The sequence below is a fragment of the Podarcis melisellensis genome, assembly GCF_964234715.1.
Source record: "Podarcis melisellensis genome assembly, chromosome: Z".
Lineage (NCBI taxonomy): Eukaryota > Metazoa > Chordata > Lepidosauria > Squamata > Lacertidae > Podarcis > Podarcis melisellensis.
The window spans coordinates 5,364,459-5,383,434 of NC_138547.1; the positions used below are offsets into that span (position 1 = coordinate 5,364,459).

General features: G+C 42.9%; 1 long non-coding RNA gene across 1 annotated transcript; it reads left to right on the forward strand.

Moving 5' to 3' along the window:
- The first annotated feature begins 1,388 nt into the window (after positions 1-1,388).
- LOC309361598 lies at positions 1,389-3,866 on the forward strand. Its single transcript, XR_014164548.1, has 3 exons — positions 1,389-1,609; positions 1,814-1,952; positions 3,675-3,866. It is a non-coding gene; the product is annotated as an uncharacterized lncRNA (long non-coding RNA).
- Positions 3,867-18,976: the final 15,110 nt, after the last annotated feature.

An 18,976-nucleotide genomic window follows, 5' to 3' on the forward strand; every position in this document is an offset into this window, starting at 1 on the left:
TATGGTCTGAGGAAGCAAATCTGAAAGCTCAGACATCTATTGTTGGCAAGAAAAGTCTCTTGACATTTTCACTGTGGAACAAGTCCCTTGCTCTTCAGGCACCACTTAAAATCAGCACATTTCTAAGTAGCTCTTCATTGGTCTTTTTACTGTTTCCAACAGAGAATGCATGAATTCAAGAATCATATTCAATTATGGATAAGGATACTTAAGTGTTTGGGCTTGACATCTGAATTGACAGACCATGATTTGTGTGATCAGCCAGTGATCCAGAACCAGAAACCATGATTTGCACTAATTATGGTTTGGGGTCTGAATTGTCTGAACGTCTGAATTGACAAACCAGTGCCTAACATGGTGATAACAGAATAATCAATGCAAGGAGAGAGTTGAAGCCCAATAAACTAAAAGAATTCGTAAGGGAACATCTAGCTACTTTAAATGAATTCAAATCTCCAGGGCCTGATGAACTGCACCTGAGGGTACTAAAAGAGCTTGCAGAGTCAATTTCAGAGCCTCTTTCTATAATCGAGAACTCTTGGAGAACAAGTGAGGCCCCTGAAGACGGAAAGTGGGCAAATGTTGTCCACATCTTCAGAAGGATGGGGGTTGGGGTGGGGAGAAGACCCAGATAACTACCGACCATTGAGCTTGACATCAGTACCAGGAAAGAACCTATAATAGATAATTTAGTTGGTCTATGGGTACTTAGAAAAGGATGCTGTGATGACAAAGACTCAGCATGGGTTTCTCAAAAGCAAGTAATGCCATATTGATTTTAGCAAGGCTTTTGACAAAGACCCCCATGATATTCTTGCAGAGAAGCGGGTTAAATGTGGACTGGGCAAGGTAACTGTTAAGTGGATTTGTAGCTGGTTAATTGACCAAAAAAGAAAAAAGAAAAGAAAAAAAGCAGAGACATCACCTTGCCAACAAAGGTCCGTATAGTTATGGTTTTCCCAGTAGTGATGTATGGAAGTGAGAGCTGATTGCCCAAGAATTGATGCTTTTGAATTATGGTGCTGGAGGAGACTCTTGAGAGTCCCATGGACTGCAAGAAGATCAAACCTATCCATTCTGAAGGAAATCAACCCTGAGTGCTCACTGGAAGGACAGATCGTGAAGCTGAGGCTCCAATACTTTGGCCACCTCATGAGAAGAGAAGACTCCCTGGAAAAGACCCTGATGCTGGGAAAGATGGAGGGCACAAGGAGAAGGGGACGACAGAGGACGAGATGGTTGGATACTGTTCTTGAAGCTACCAGCATGAGTTTGACCAAACTGTGGGAGGCAGTGGAAGACAGGAGTGCCTGGCCTGCTCTGGTCCATGGGGTAACAAAGAGTCGGACACGACTAAATGACTGAACAACAACAAGAACAAAAATTGACCAAACCCAAAGAATATTCATTAATGGTTCCTCATCATCCGGGGGGAAAGTGACAAGTGGGGTGTTGCAGGGTTCTTTTCTGAGCCTCATTCAATTTTTAGATAACATCAGACTGGTAGGGTCTGCTAATGCTGTTGAAGGCAGAATTGGGATTCAAGATGACCAAAACTGATTTGAGAACTGGATCAAAACAAAGAAAATGAATTTCAACTGGGACAAATGTAACGTTCTACACTTAAGTAGGAATAGCCAGCTGTACAAATATGAAATGGGGGATCTTCACGTGTTAGTAGACCACAAGCATAACATAAGTTAACAGTGTGATGCAGAAGCAATAAAGCTAATGGTATTCTAGGCTACATCAACAGAAGTATAGTGTCCTGATCAAGGGAAGTAATATTCCCACCCCATTCTGCCTTGGTCAGACCACACCAGGTGTACTGTGTCCAGTTCTGGAGGTCACAATTTAAGAAGGATATTGACAAGCTGGAACGTGTGCAGAAGAGGGTGACCATGATGATAAAGTGTCTGAAAACCAAGCCTTATGAGGTATAGTTAAGGGAGGTGAGTATGTTTAGCCTACTAAACAGGAAATTCTGAGTAAACATTCTGATGGCAACAGCTATTCTCCAGAAGCCCCAGGATGCTTTTGTAAGATCTGGGGATGTTTGAGTTCCCACAAGACCTTTTGGGAGCACCCCAGACCTGGCAAGAAGAGAGAGCCTTGCTTGGAAAGCAATGCAGAGAGCTTAAAAGCGCCTTTTGTGCTGGGAAAATCCAGTGCAAAAAGAGCTTTTAAGCTTTCTGCCTTGCTTCCTGAGCAAGGACTTTCATTGTGCCAGCTCCGTATTTAACTTGCGGGATTTCAGCCAGCTGGCCTCCAAGCACATGTAGTTGAAACTGTGCAAGTTAAATGCCACAAAAGGCCTGATCATACTACAGTATACCAGACCCTCCAAGTGTCTCCATTTCCCCTGATTTAGAGAAGCTGTTCCAGTTTATGATTTGATCCTGGAATGTCCCACTTTTCCTTCGGATGTCCCTCTTTTCATCAAAGAAATGTTGGAGGGTATGGAGTTATACAACTCCCAAGCAATCCTGTATAGGGAAGGTTTTTTAAAAATGTTTAATTATTTGTTATGTTTTCATATATGTTGGAAGCTGCCCAGAGTGTCTGGGGCAGCCCAGTAAGATGTGTGGAGTATAAATAGTAAAATTATCATTATGGAATGGGACATCCCTATTTTCATCAGAGGATTTTGGGGGGTATGCTGTGTATAGTATAAAGTGTGTGGTGATGTCAAACTGTCTGTTTTGATGGGGAAGGGTGCCAGCCCGCTCTCTAATAAGAGAAAGATGTCTCTGAGCAGAAGCCTAGCATCTTTCTGAGAGACGCACCACCCAGTGGCATCTGCCCTGTCACTCAGCAAATGGAGCTGCTGTACCATGTGGAAGGAAAAGCTGGAATGTGTACAAAGGGCTCTGGGTAGGGGCAGGAGAAAATCCAATATTGTAGAATTCATATCAGAAAAAATTCATCTTGTTTTCTCTCTGCCTTGCATTGCCGGTAGATCTGAGAGCAGCTGTATTGATAGAACCTGGTGATGGTTTGTTGTCGAGCCTTGTAGCATGATATTAAATTTTCAGCTTTATTGCTAAAGTCAGCAGTTCCTCAAGCTGGTAAGGAGGGAGACAGAATGAAGCAGGAGAGAGACAGAGAAGCAGTGTTTCATGGTTGGGATGGACATTGCTCAATGTGTCAGATGTTCATTGAGGATGAAAGACCAGAAATAGTCTGGCAACATTAAACAAGAGCTGAATAACAAAGAAAGAAAGAAAGAAAGAAAGAAAGAAAGAAAGAAAGAAAGAAAGAAAGAAAGAAAGAAAGAAAGAAAGAAAGAAAGAAAGAAAGCCTCTTAGACTTCTGCCTCTCTCCTCCCACCCCCAATATACTGCATTGCACACCTGGGAGCAGGGATGAGCACGAGTCGATTGCTGCAGAGCATAGGAACCTGCCTGAAATTGCCAGACCATTGGTCCGTCTGGCTCGATTCTGTCTACACAGATTAGTAGGAGCTCTCCAGGATTTCAGGCAGGAGAGTTTGCCCAACTTACCTTTGAAAAAGTAAGTGGTATCTCAAATCAAATGAATGAAACTATTTGGAGGTGCCAAGAATTGAACTTGGGACCTTCTGTATACAAGCTTCTTTTTAAAATATCTGTAGCAAAATTGAGTTTGCAACCTCCCAAGACACTTTTCTTCTTTCTGCATTTCTCTCCCAACAGCCACCTGGCCAGTCTTTTGTGTGGATCAGGTCAAGTTGCCCTTGAACTATCCTTCTGAGGCAGCACTAGGAAACCGACATGGTTATCTTGTGAGCCAAGTATATTGCATTCTTACATCTGCTAAGAATATTGGATCTCTTCCCCCTTTGAGTGTTCCACGCTGATGACAGTGTAATCATGTAAAGCATTTCCTTGGAGGTCACAGCGAGCGCTCTGATTGGTCGAAATGGAATACAATCCTTATTGCAATTTAGCACTGATATTAAGCAGGTTGATAAAACCACAGCTTTCGCTGGATTGTTTTTAAAAATATTTTTTTTCCCTTCAAGAAAGCATTCAATCCCTCTAAAATAAATAAATAAATGCAATTTTCCTAGATTGAATCGCAATAATATTTCATTCCTGCTGCCTGCCCTAAAAAAGAAAAAAAAAAGAAATAAATGGATTTTCCTTCCCTCGCTCAGTTGGTGATTTGTTTTGCATTAATGCCTTTCATAACTCATACATTGCACCATTAAAAATTAATGCTCAACGCTGACATAAACAAATGAAATTTGTATTATTAATGTTTTACATAGGTAAGACTTTGTAATAACAGATTCATCACAACAGACTGTTTTAATTAAAAGACTCACTTCTTCCCTAAACTGATTCCAGAGGTAAACTGTGGGTGATAGTGAAAATGACAGATGACTGAAAGGCGATCCGTACATCTGTCACCATTAAAAAATCAACCAAGAAGCTAAAGAGATTCCATTCTATCAAAGGGGTTTGGATTGGTGAAATGTGCAGCACTGGAGACCCTTTCCAGAGCCCCCCTCCCACTTTAATTAAAAGCAAGGTTTTCTAGATTAGGATGAGTTCAAAAATCCCATATAAGCAAAAGGGGAGATTGAAAGGGGCGGAGTAAATGGAGATTAGTTATGGTGGAGGGAGGGAAGATCTAAAGAACCCTTTTCCATGTGCATGAATGGGACTGGAGAATGGAGCCTTCTCCAAGGTTTATGATCCAAGTCCATCAGCTTGAGAAAAGACAGAGAGGCCAGATGTTTTGAATTGCTTTGTTTACCTTATTGGCTTTTCTTAGCTATTGTGGAAAGGTTTAAATGCATGAAAGAAAATGAAATGAAAAGAATGAATGTCAAGCGTAAGCATCTATAAAGCTAGACATTATGCACCTTTGGAAGTCAGGTTGGGGAAAACTGCACATTCAAATTTGCCTACTACAAAAATCAAATTTACCATGGCAGGTGAAAGCAGCAACCTGTATTTATGCTGCAAAGCTAACAGTGCCAACCACCAGAAATGCTTGACACTTCTTGTTGCAATGAAAAGCCAAAATTTGCCTCACTGACTTTCAGTGGGGCCAAAGTGGCTTAGACTTGAGCAAGGCTATGCATGGTTAAAAGCATGGCAGCTGCAAAAGACAATCAACGCAGCTGAAGCTGAATGTTTAATTAAATATACAGAATGATATAGACAACTGTTAATGCAGAATGTACAAACTGCAATTTTGAGTTCATTTGCTGCACTATAAAGAGTGCAGCACAGGTTCAAGTTTGCAAAAATGTTCTCCTAAGAATCACCACATACATATTTTCCTGAGGATGTACAATGTAGATTACAGTTTTGAGTATAAGTGAATGGGTACATGATTATCTATCAGTAATAATTATTGTTTCTCCCAGGGATTGTGAATGCGACAACCCAGAATTGTACCCTCTTTTTGTTTGTTTTTGCGTGTGTCCATTTAATTTTAATGCAATTGTATTGTTTCTGCTTTATTTCAATGTTACTGATTTTTTTTTATTAAATACATAAAAAGAAATATAAAAACTATCCTCTGAAGAAATAAGAACCCAACTGGATTTATTTATTTGGAAAATTTATTTCTGTACCTCTATTAATGTTGGGAAGCCGAGGGGAGGGAAACTAAGGGCTCATCCACACTTTCACTTGATCTGTAGTTTGGTCATATTGTGTACTGATTAATTCCCCTGGGTCTGAGAGCTTTTCTCATTGTTCCATTGCTGTGCTTTGTGAAAACCCATTCTACCAGCTGAACCTAAGCTTGGTTAAGAAAAATCTCTATTCAAATTTTCTGTACATCTGATAGGATCCAATTCAGCAGGTAAGATCGGATTTTTGCAAGGCATAGCCTCAGAATGACAAGAAAAGATCTCAGCCTTGGACTGGGTGGGGATTACAGTGGTACACAATACAGTGAGAATACAGGTTGAGTGGAAGTGTGGGTGAAGAAGAAGATTTGACTTTATCACTACCCGAAGGAGTCTCAAAGTGCTAACATTCTCCTTTCCCTTCCTCCCCCACAACAAACACTCTGTGAGGTGAGTGGGGCTGAGAGACTTCAGAGAAGTGTGACTGGCCCAAGGTCACCCAGCAGCTGCATGTGGAGGAGTGGGGAAGTGAACCTGGTTCACCAGATTACGAGTCTACCGCTCTTAACCACTACACCACACTGGCTCTCTGGTGAGCCCTAGTATCCCTTCCCTGGGTTTCCCAGGGGCATCTGGCTGGCTACTATGAATAGTAGATACAGAAATAAGGTGCCCAAATAAATCCAGCAGAGCTCTCAGATAAGCTCTATGGTACAGAGCAAAGTGACATTAAATTTCAGCCTACATCCAATTCATATAAAGCAGAGGCAGGAAACCTCAGGCTCAAAGACCGGGCAAGACCTTCCAAGTCTATCTGGCCCTTATTACTCCAAACCTCACTCTCATCCACACTCCCTACTGATCCTCATTTGCACCCTCCTTGAATTTTTCCACCTGCCTGGAATGTGTCATTGAACTCTGATAATTGCTTCTTGCTTGCCCTGATGGAGGATGGAGAGGGGTATGTGAGTGTTTGTAGAAACCAGCCTGCTGCATAAAGGGAGGAAATTTGCATTCATTGCTCTACCTACTTTTACGTCTGGTCCCACCAGACATGTGGCCCTCAGAAGGTTGCCCAGAAGGGGATTTGTGTTGGAAAATTCCATTCCACCTTTAGTTGCAGACATAGAACTGTTGCATGTCACATGTCTGTTTACATACCAGCACAGCTTGCTGGGAACTTCCATTGTGTGTATAGCTTTTGCTTTACTCTGTCTCTCTGAGGAGAAGAAAAGGAGACGACATGTTTTCTTTGTCCTGATTTATGCTTAATAAATCTTTAGCTGTTAGTATGTTTTCACAAGCCTGTTCTGTTTGCGCAGTATGCTCTGCTAATATAGCGTGCTCAGGTATTTGAAGTCGCTGATTTACGTCGCACCAGAGATCGGGGGTTCGTCACGGCTGGAAGGGCATGATCCAGCTGGGGGCTATCCAGCTGGCATCTCGACCCCCGAAGGATACCGACAATTCGGCCCTCAAACTGGAAGAGGCTTCCCACCCTTCATATAAAGGAGATAAAATGAACAGCTCTGAAACGGGGAAGGCTGGCCAATTTAGACATCATCTCCATCATTGTGGGAAGCCTTTTTCGTCCAGATCCCAAACAAATGGAAAGCTTTATGGGGAAATAGGCCAAACGCAGATTCTAAGCCCTCAGCTGTACTTTTGCTCAGAACTGTTGAGGGCAAGAGTCTGGATGCTGCTGAGGGTGATGAACACACCAAAGGCAGTTGGCTATGGCACACAGGAGGTCATTGGCAAGTCATACGCTTCGTGCTTGAGGCAAGAGATAGAGACTGAAAAACCCAGAGCAAAGTGGATATCATCCAGAGCTGTTGGTATGCCAAGTTTCCCTCTAACCCTCTTTTGACTTTTGTATATCATGGCCTCCATTCAAGCTCCAGATAGGATTGTCAGAAATGATGCCTTCAGAAGCTGTCAATTGTGCAGTGCTGATGCTGTCAAGAGAGTAGCTGACGGGAAGGAAATGAGATGTAGGAACTGAAGAAACGAGACGCCAACTCCCCACATCATCATCCATTATTTGCAGAGCCTGACCAATGCGGCTTTACACATTTGTAAATTCCATTGCACCAGAGTCTGTGAATTGGCTGCAAAGCCCTTCTGATGCCAGAAAGGCAACCAGGGTGGGGGGAGAGAACCAGGTCCCCAGACAAATGGGATCAATAATTTAAGAACTACTCAGCCAAGCAAGATACATTATTGCTGCATAGCCCAAATGCTGATTCCATTGGCATTTACTTTCACAACGGATAAAGCTTGCTGTGATCACTCACTGAATCACCTTTCCAATGCTTATTGCTGTTGTTATTTAGATTTCTAACCTGCCCTCCTGTGTAGAACCAAACAGTGCAAATGTCATGGAAGGCCTTCTTAGTAGTGCAAACTACTCAAGGACTACCGTATTTTTCACTCCATAAGGCGCACCTGACCACAGGGCGTACCTAGTTTTTAGAGGGGGAATTCAAGGGGGAAAAAATTATTTAAAGGGAGCGCTGAGCAGAGCCTGTATGCATCCCAGGCTCTGCTCAACGCTCCCTTTCACAAGCCACGTGGAGTGCGTGGCTCTTGGGGGCTTTTTGTGCCACTAAGGCAGAAGCTAAAACAGCTAGAGGGAGCGCTGCGCAGCTCTCTCTCTAGCTGTTCTGGCTTCTGGGGTAGCCCGCAAAGCCTCTGCAGGGTAGCGCCCTGCGGAGGCTTCGCGGGCAACCCCAGAGCAGCTCAGGAGCTTGTTGGGGCTGGCGGGGGAATCCTGGGTTTCCCCCCAGCCCCAAAGAGCAGCTCAGGGAGCAGTGGACAGGCTGCTTCATGGGGCTGGACATTAAGTGGGAAGAAGGAGAAGCTGGGAGAGAAAGCCCATGCCATGCACCCAAAGAATCCAACCCCATCCCACTTCTCCCTTATCTCAGGAAAATGCAGCCAGGAGGTCCCTCAAAGTCAGAGTTTCTTCTTCTCCACACTCACTGCCTCTCTCTCCTTTCTGTCTACCACTCTTCTCCTAAACAGCCCTGGATCTCTTTGGACTATCTGACCCACAGTGATCTGGGGCTGTCTAAATTTGCGTGATGCCTGGATTCACACCCGCAGCCCCACAAAATGGCCTGGTTTGGTTCAGGACTTGACTGCACAGTCCTAGAAGGCATAAAAGCGCGCACACACGCACACACACACACACACACACACCTTCAGAGAAATGGTTAGTACAGTGGTACCTCGGGTTAAGAACTTAATTCGTTCTTAACCTGAAACTGTTCTTAACCTGAAGCATCACTTTAGCTTGTGGGGCCTCCCATTGCCACTTCATCCTGAAGCAAAGTTCTTAACCCGAGGTACTATTTCTGGGTTAGCAGAGTCTGTAACCTGAAGCGCCTGTAACCTGAAGCGCCTGTAACCCAAGGTACCACTGTACAACAGTCTCCCCTCTGCCCCCACAAGTACAATGAAAAATCAAAATGGTATTATCCACAGTCTGTCACAGGTGTGAAATTTCCCTTTAGTATTTTGAGACTGCCTAAGCATAAAAAGAATTTAGGGACAGGTTATATGAAGGCCAATCTGTAGATAATATGAGGCTGTTGCAAGACTTTAAATTCTCTCAGTCGTATTGTCTTTTTCAAAAGGGACATCAAAGATGTAGATAGTGTTTAAAAACTGACATTCTTCCTCTTGCCTAGAACTTTTCTCCAATTAGCCTTACATATTATTCCTTCTGCCTTGTTGGATGGCAAGTGCAAACAAGTTGTCTCCCAAAGGATTTGTAGCTGTAACCTGAATCAGGTGGAGAACATAATTATGTATTGAGGGAGGAAATTCTTGAGAAACACTTTGTCTAGATTAAAAAAAAAATCTGCTCAAAGAATCATCTGATCTTTACTGAACCTCCCCCCTTTTGGGCCCTCTAGAACAGCACTATACACTTAGAGGTGGGGCAGAAAATCTACCTTGCTTTTGTTTTAATGAATATCTACTGATTGGCACCAACTAATACATGAACCTGAACACAATTATCCTTATATTCACAGCACCAAATTTTTACATTGTAGTTCTCTGTGTAGAGGGGAAACGGCATATTAGGGGGAAGTCTGCATAAAATGCATATATTCATGAAAATAACATACAAAAATACATTATGTTAGGGAAAATGCCTTGCAAAAGTACTATGACAGTCAATATTGATTGCAAACACATTTATTAGGAGAAATTCATACTGAAATGTTCACAAAATTTCATTAGGTGCATCACAAATTGCTGCAGAAAGGTGAACTTAATACAGGGAAAAAGAGAAACTGACAGATTCATCAATGTATGTTTTAGCTCCAAAGAAACCCAAAGCAAAATAAATTGAAAAGATCAAGACAGTCAGTGTGAGAGACTATTAAGCAAATCATTTGTTTGAAATAATAATAATAATAATAATAATAATAATAATAATAATAATAATTGCAATTTGTAATTAACAATTTCTCTGGAATTTACCTGGATGTTGTCGAGGCTAGTAGCTAGCAACTTAGCACAATGAATTTGTTCTTGATGCTAGTGATGATATTGATCACTTTTCACTGAAATGTCCCAAAGTGTTTCAAAACAAAGCAATACTGAAATATACTTGGAGTCGAGTGTGGATTTCGTGCTCTTATTCAGCTGACAGTAGTGAGGAATGCCAGTTCCCCTGAAATGTCTGCTTTATATACATTATTTACACAACTGATTGGCTAATTCTGGGATTCTCCTGTAGGCCAATCAGGTTGCAGATTCACTTCCACCTGGAGTTGAATTGGGTGGCTCCTGCGGACCAATCAGACTGCTGCATTCTGGATCCTATTATTCTAGGACCAATCAGACTGCTGCATTTTGGATCCTATTATTCTAGGACCAATCAGACTGCTGCATTTTGGATCCTATTGTTCTAGGACCAATCAGACTGCTGCATTTTGGATCCTATTCACTCAGTACATAACAAATACAAACATTAATCTAAAGAATAAAATAAAGCACTAGACTAATTAGACCCCCCCACACACAAGACCTTGGAAATCATCAGTGATACTGCCATCCCCTTATGATCGCCAACTTTACTGGTCACTTTTGGAAACCAGAGGCAATGTCAGTGGACACCTCATATTTAGCACAACTCTCCCAGATGTAGCACCTGCCACAATTGCCCTATGCCACAATTATATCAATTTCACAACAATCTTAGAAACATTTACATCCACCCATTGTTAAGATCACAGAAGGAAAGGTCATCTCTTGCAAATAACTGTTTTTTATTGTAGAGAAGTGTATATCCTTTAGAAAGTCCAAATTTCTTAATAAGGCTCTACAAATTCATGTAACAAAACTTAAAGGGGGTGTGGGAAATGATTTATCCTCTAAAGGTCATGAAGTAGAAATGTAAACCACTATTGGTAGCAGTATTCTTATTATGTTTATGTGTTAATGACTTTCTATTGACTAAGTCCAGTGCTTTTTTCCGGGGGGTACGCAGGGGTACGCATACCCCTAAACATTTTGTGTTGCCCTGCCCGAATGACATGGCAGCTGTTTCTGCAGTAGCAGCGTGGACTGGAGCTCCGTCATTCTCCCCGCTGGTGCTCAGGGAGGGGAGTCTGGGGCGGCCGTGGTGGAGGTGACGGCGCTCCTCCTCTTGCCAGGCTAGACCCAACCAGTGAGCACTTGCCCCTCCTCACTCAAGCCGACCCCACTGTCGCTGTTGCCTGGGGCCTTCCCAAGGGCATGTTCAGTGATGTGTAAACAAGCCCATGGAGAGAGATGCTCTATCAAATATCCAGGTCTTAAGTCACTTATGACTTTATATTCTAACAGTAGCTCCTTAAATCTGGCTCTCCAGATGTTGGTGGATGATGACTCCTGTCATCACTGCCTTAAACAGAACTCAATAATGTGTAGCCAGCCAGTGCAGATCACCAAAAATAAGTGTAATATGGCTCCCTATTGAAGCATTTTCTACAACTCTAGCAAAAAAGGGACGCGGGAAACCACAGAACCTAGGACTTGCCAATCAGAAGGCTGGCGGTTCGAATCTCCGCAACGGGGTGAGCTCCCGTTGCTCGGTCCCAGCTCCTGCCAACCTAGCAGTTCGAAAGCATGTCAAAGTGCAAATAGATAAATAGGTACCGCTCTGGCGGGAAGGTAAACGGCATTTCCATGCGCTGCTGTGGTTCGCCAGAAGTGCCTTAGTCATGCTGGCCACATGACCTGGAAGCTGTATGCCGGCTCCCTCGGCCAATAAAGCGAGATGAGCACCGCAACCCCAGAGTCGGTCACGACTGGACCTAATGGTCAGGGATCCCTTTACCTTTGCAACTCTAGCAACGTCACCCAACACTAAATGCAGTTATCAGACTGTCTCCAAGTGAAGCCCCACATGAAGGCCATTACGGTAGGACATGGGAGTTTACTAGAGCACACAAAGCTACAGCCAGGCAATCTCAGTCTAGAACTGGCTGTAGTTATCAGCCAGACCTGAAATAGGAAGTCAATTCCACAGGCATCTCCTAGGTCTCCAGTGACAATGATGCATCTAATAACTCACACAGCCTACATAGCTGCTCTTTCAGGGAAGTATATCTCTTTCCAGAACAGGACAGCCACATCATTCCTGGACATAAGAAACGCCCACTGACAGCTCATCTATGCTTTCAGGAGCATAGCTGTCAACGTTTCCCTTTTTTAAAGGGAAATTCCCTTATTCCGAATAGGATTCCTTGCAAGAAAAGGGAAAAGTTGACAGCTATGGTCAGGAGTCACCTTCAATGTATTAGCCCATTACCACCATCAGATTTCAGTTCAGTGCAGACATGAATACCAAGCCCCAAATATTCTGATGGTTGTGCCCAGTGGGTTCATAAAAATGTTATAGGACATTAGGGACAGACCTGGACCTTGCAGAATCCCACAACTGATGTTGAAACCCACACCCCTAGGGGGAGAGAGTTTTAGCTGGGCACAGACATAATATAGTCTGACCCATGCATTAAGTGTGCTTATATGGGAGAAAACACGTGTGGAAAGTATACAGGCAGATTTATGCAGGCCATGCAAACTCACTATTGACTTGCACAAATGTTTCATTACTGAGTTAGCAATTTGGCAAAAAAAAAAAAAGGCATCAGTGCGTCCAGTTTGAAAAACAACAACAAATGATTTCCTTTAGGACTGAAGTTGAGCTGCTTTAAGCTTTTTTTTCTCTTTGCCCCACTCTGAAGTTATTAGCACTGCTACCTTTCAGTTAGGACTTGAGGGGGAAGTGGTTTGTAGCATGATGGAAGTTGTTCGCAGTGAGCAGCACTGCTATCTTTCAGCGAAGAAAGGCTTGAGAAATGTGGAGTTTAGCTTGATGGGAGTTGCGTGTTTGTAAAGGGCAGCACTGAAGCAAACAGAAACTGTCTCAATGATTTGGCAAGCCCCCCGTTGAGTGTTCATTTTCCTAATGTCACATCAATAATTGATCCAGCTCAAAACAAAGAATTATTAACTGCAGAAGCAGCTTCCACCAGCGACGACCACATCTCTGCCAAGCGACTCCCAAATGGATGGCGTCTTAAGAAGAGAGGAGTGCAGACAGATTCTCCCTTCCTTTCCTTCTGGGTTAGCTCTGTCAATCACCTCTCCTTTCTCCTTCACTCTCCCTTTGCCCCTGGCATCAAGATGTCTATTTGACAGCAGGAAGTGAGGATATGGTACACTGAATAAAAAGAAATATAGACTCCATCTTACAACTAAAATGGCTGAACAGAGTCCCCTCCCTGTTCTGGGGAGGGGGGGGAGAGACACTGACTGAATTATACAGTGCTCTGCATTACACAGGCAGCTGCAATAAAAGGTTGCAGTTTGGAGTGCTTCTGTTGCATAAACTAGCGACTGCATTCCATACACACACACACAGAGAGAGAGAGAGAGAGAGAGAGAGAGAGAGAGAGAGAGAGAACAATTAAAACAGAAAACAGAAACAAGGAACAAGCAAAGAGTCCAGTTTGCAGAGCAATCAGGATCAGAGTGCAAAATGTTACGGAAGCGGGGGGGGGGGGCATGTCTTCTTCACCTTCTTCGCTACAATATATTTGCTCAATTTCTCTAGGACTCCATCACCCCTCCCCTGTCCTCAAGTAAGGTGTCAAGACCCTAATCCTGTCAAATCACTCTGCCAAGCCTTTCCTCCAGGCAATGCCAGTACATGGACCATTGTCTTCTCATTACAGGTACTCAGGATGTGCTTATCTGCGTATATCTCCAGCTCTGCATATTCCCCCCTCCCCCCTCCATATGTTAATCCGGTGTAACCCAACCTCTCCTTAATGTATTCATGATGTAATCTGTGTAACCCAACCTCTTCTTAATGTATTCATGATGTAACTGGGATGTGTTTTGCACTGTATTCTGGGACATGGAGGGAGTTTCAAAAGTTCATGTCACCCCTTTCTCGCTGTTCAATCTCGTCTTGAACCTGTTGCGCAATAAACCTTGGATCTCCGCATTTTGCTCCTGTCCGGCTGAGCTCATTTTCTTCCGCAGGGACCCGCGGACACTTAGTCTGACGAGCTTGGTGGCAGTGTAGCCCCGCACCCAGATTTTAGCCGTAACAAAAACAAAAGGTGTGAGGAAAAAAATGAGAGGAACACTACAGCTAAGGTAGACTGGTTGCTTGAGCAAGGCTCAGCTGGAAAGGGAATCCTTTACACTCCTGCCTGCCCAGGGGGCTTCAATAACCAGTAGGGTGTGTGGTGCCAAGTCACAGCTAGAAGGTTCTTTCCCTGGAAGGCTGCAGTTTTGTAGCTCACCACTAAGGGCAGGATTTCTTGACTCTGGATCACCTTAAAAAAAACACAACAATGCTTTTTTTAGGAATGTAGGCAGCAGCCTTATCAGACCATTGGTCCATCTAGCTCGCCATGGAAGATATCTGGAGTCCCACAACATATTGGGGCGGGGCACAAAGTTAGTTACACTTAGTCTAGAAGTGTAACTAATTTGGTGCCCCCCCCCCATGTTACTGGACTGCAATTGTTCCTGAACATTGTCCATACTGGCTGGAGCTGATGAGAACTGGAGTCCAACAGAATCTGGAGGGCACCCCATTTGCTACCCCTGTTCTAGAATGACTGGCAGAGGTTCTTCAGGACTTCACACAGGGTGCATTCCCAGCCCTACCTGCAGATGCTAATGATTGAACCCGGGACATTCTGCATGCGGAACAGATGTTTTTGCCACTGTGCTAAAGCCCTCCAGTGAAGGCATTTCCCACATTCGACTGTGAGTGCAAAATCATGAGGTAGCCGGATACTCGAGGGTGTATGAGTGAAACTCACAGCAAAAATAAGAAGAACGAAGGCAAAATATTAACGATGTATTGAAACATTGTCACTTAGCTCTGTGCTGGTAAAAAGCAGAGCAGCTGTTTTGGAAGATTAATTCTGAATGCTCACAAGAGCTTTTCTTCAGATGAATGGGAGAATGAGGCATTCTTACCAGGGTTTGTTTCCTTTGGTGGCTTTCTGTTCCATTTTCAAAGAAACAACCAGCTGGTATAAAAGGACTCTCCTACTCCCTTGTTCCACAACAAAATCTTTCTTTCTGATAAACTCTCTAGCTGACTGTTGGGAATCTCCATTTTCAAATAGTGCCCACTTTTGCAACACCAAATATCCCACGAAGAGCCAAACCCCAATGAAAGCGAAGCATGCACAGTCTCTGGATAGGTACTTATACCTTTCTGAGGAAAAATTTCTTCTGCTTTATTTAAAGGTCTCAGGATTCATCCTGCAGGGGAAAATTTCCCACACTGTCTATGCCTGGAGGTATGGGCAAGAGGCATTTGGAAAGGCAGCAATTAGAGAGCAAAAGGATGTTTTCACAACCCCTCAGGCAGTGCTATTGTACAGGAGGCAGGATGGTGGCTGGTGATTTCAAAATAAAACATGTCACACTGAAAAAAATCCCAGTGATTGATACAAGCAGTGGGAATACCAACAGGCTTTCAAAAAAACAAAATTGCTTTAAGTACTAACATGATTCTGCATGGCACATTTTTTACACAGTTATCATGTGCATTGTGTGAGTTTCTGCGGGGGGCGGGCTTGCAAAGCATCAGAGAAACCAATAAATACAAATATGTTTCCTTCTAGTACCAATGTAATTTTCAGTTTGTATATTTATATGTGTTCTTTTATGTTTCTGCATTCATCTGCATAAAAAAACACCTCTTGTGTATTTAATACGTGTGTGCACCAGATTTGTGTGTACACTGAATTACAAGGTAAATGGGGAGGGGGTCTGTGGAAGATTCTTGTGTTTATGAATTGGATCAAGCCACTAAGAAGGTATTGAAGAGCAAGAGTTCCCTAAACCTTTAAAGCCCTAAATGGCCTCGTCTCAGTACCTGAAGGAGCGTCTCCACCCCCATGGTTCTGCCCGGATGCTGAGGTCCAGCGCCGAGGGCCTTCTAGCGGTTCCCTTATTGCGAGAAGCTTTGCTACAGGGAACCAGGCAGAGGGCCTTCTCGGTAGTGGCACCTGCCCTGTGGAATGCCCTCCCATCAGATGTCAAAGAGATAAACAACTACCTGACATTCAGAAGACATCTGAAGGCAGCCCTGTTCAGAGAAGTTTTTAATGTGTGACATCTTAGTGTATTTTTGGTCTTTGTTGGAAGCGGCCCAGAGTTCATAACTGGATCTTGTTTCCACATATCTCATACCCTCCAACATTTCTCTGATGAAAATAAGGATGTTCCATTCCAAAATGATAATCTTACTATTTATATCCCACACATCTTATTGGGTTGCCCCAGTACTCTAGGCAGCTGCCAACATACAGTGGTACCTTGGTTCTCAAACTTAATCCATTCTGGAAGTCTGTTCCAAAACCAAAGCATTCCAAAACCAAGGTGCGCTTTCCCACAGAAAGTAATGCAAAATGGATTAATCCATTCCAGACTTTTAAAAACAACTCCTAAAACAGCAGTTTAACATGAATTTTACTATCTAACGAGACCATTGATCCAGAAAATGAAAGCAATAAACAATGTACTGCAGTCACACAATCAATCAGTAGCTGAAATGTGTTCCACACAGTCACAAAAACAAAAAAGGAGCCACAAAAACACAAAGTAAACAGCAAAACCAGATAGATCTCAGTGTAACACTCAAAACGGAGCATGTTCGGCTTCCAAAAAAAGTTTGCGGGAATACTTACTTCCGTGTTTGCAGTGTTTGGGTTCCAAGTTGTTTGAGTAACAAGGCGTTTGAGAACCAAGGTACCACTGTATATAAAAACATAATAAAACATTAAACATGTTTTTTACAAAACTTCCCTATACAGGATTGCTTTGGCTCAGGGGTTGGATAACTCCATACCCTCCAACATTTCTCCAATGAAAATAGGGACATCCTTAGGAAAAGCGGGACATTCCGGGATCACATGAGAAACTGGGATGGCTTTTCTTACTTAGGGATGTCCCTGGAAAACATGAACACTTGGAGGGTCTAATACCTGCCTTCCTAATGTAATAGTATGCAGAGTTCTCTGTTTGGTACCCCAAAACTGGAGAGGTAAAGGATCACTCCTCACTAACTATAGTTGAGGATTACCTCAGTGAATGTTAGCGAGGAGTGATCTTCTGCCCTTCCAGTCTTGGGGTCTTTGCTGGTGTGTCTGTGTGTGACATTTTATGCACCCCATTTTTCTCTGGGGATTTATAATACTTTCCCACCACCTAGTCAGTGATTTCAATTAGGAAATGATATGGGGGAAAGGGTTACATTTTTTTTTTAAGAGATATTTATTAAATTTTCAAAAATTATATTAAAAACAAAACATAACAACAATACAAACAAACACAAACAAAAAACAGGTATAATTTCATTCCCTTATTTTCTTGTACCTTACTTCCCCGACTTCCTCATACCTCCCCTTTCTGTATTCCAATTTCTAGTTATTAATTCAGCAAATCCTCACCCTTATTTTTCATCTAATTTTTAACCTTTCTTTTCTATTTACTTAAACCATTACAGCTGGAAACCACATAATTTCTAAACCAGCGTCATTCTAGCATTCATTAATTTTGCAATGTTTCCTAAGTTAGTCCTTAAATTTCTTCCAATCTTCTTCTGCTGTCTCTCTTCCCTGGTCTCGCATTCTGCCAGTCATTTCTGCCAGTCCCATATAGTCTATCACCTTAATCTGCCATTCTTCCAAGGTGGGTAGATCTTGTGTCTTCCAATACTTTGCGATGAGTATTCTTGCTGCTGTTGTAGCATACATAAAGAATGTTCTATGGGAAAAGGGTTACATTAGGGCTGGGGAACCTGTGGCTCTCCAGATGTTGTTGGATTATAGCTCCCATCATCCTTGACCATTTGCCATGCTAGTTGTGACTGATGGCAGTCATAGTCCAGCAAATCCCCAAATTGCTTCCTCCTATGCCAGTCCATAGCGTTGATTCAATCTTCAACCCAGCACTTTTTTAAAAAGACATTGAAAAAAGATGCCAGGATATCCAATAACATATGGTTGTGTCCTGGTAAAAATATTTGAAGCAGACCCAAAGAAATCAACAAACAAATTAGTCTATTAATTTCAATGGATCGATTCTAAGTATTATTTAGTTGGCTACAACACACATCTCTTAAGCTTCCTTTAATTCAGACCTTGGGCATATGAGTTCAGAAATCATATATATATATATATATATATATATATATATATATATATATATATGCAGGTTTTGGTGTCCTCGGGTGTCTTCCCGTGTAAAAGTTGGGGTGTCTATGCGACGTTTCGACGACACCCGAGGACACCAAAACCTGCATTCCTGTACCCGTGAAAATCTACGAAAGCATATATATATATATATATATATGTTTTGGTGTCCTCGGGTGTCTTCCCGTGTAAAAGTTGGGGTGTCTAGGCGACGTTTCGACGAGGTCTCACTCGTCATCTTCAGGCTGGTGCTTTCGGCTTCTTGTTACTGGAACAGAGCAGGATCTCAGTGTTTGAGTTCCTATAAATACTGTTGAGGGGGTGTGGTGTATAGCCTCCAATGTTCTGGGCAGAGAGGAAGTTCCCAGGCTAGTGTGCCTTTTCTTCTTTTGTTCCTTAATTACTTGAGGGATATCCTGAGTGATTTCTTGAGTGATATCCTGAGTACCACTTAGGTGGGTCATTAGGTGTGGATTAGTTGCTAAAGTCTTTGTGTCTTGACCTCTTGAACTTGTGAAGAGTTTTTCTGAGAAGATGGCTGTACTGCACTTAGTTGTGCTCTGGCTTGGCTTCGTGTATAGGGGCGAGCTGTGGTTTTGTGGCTTGTGTCAGCCAGATCTGTGTAGGGATTGCAGGGGGGTGCAGCATCCGGAGGTGCCTCCAT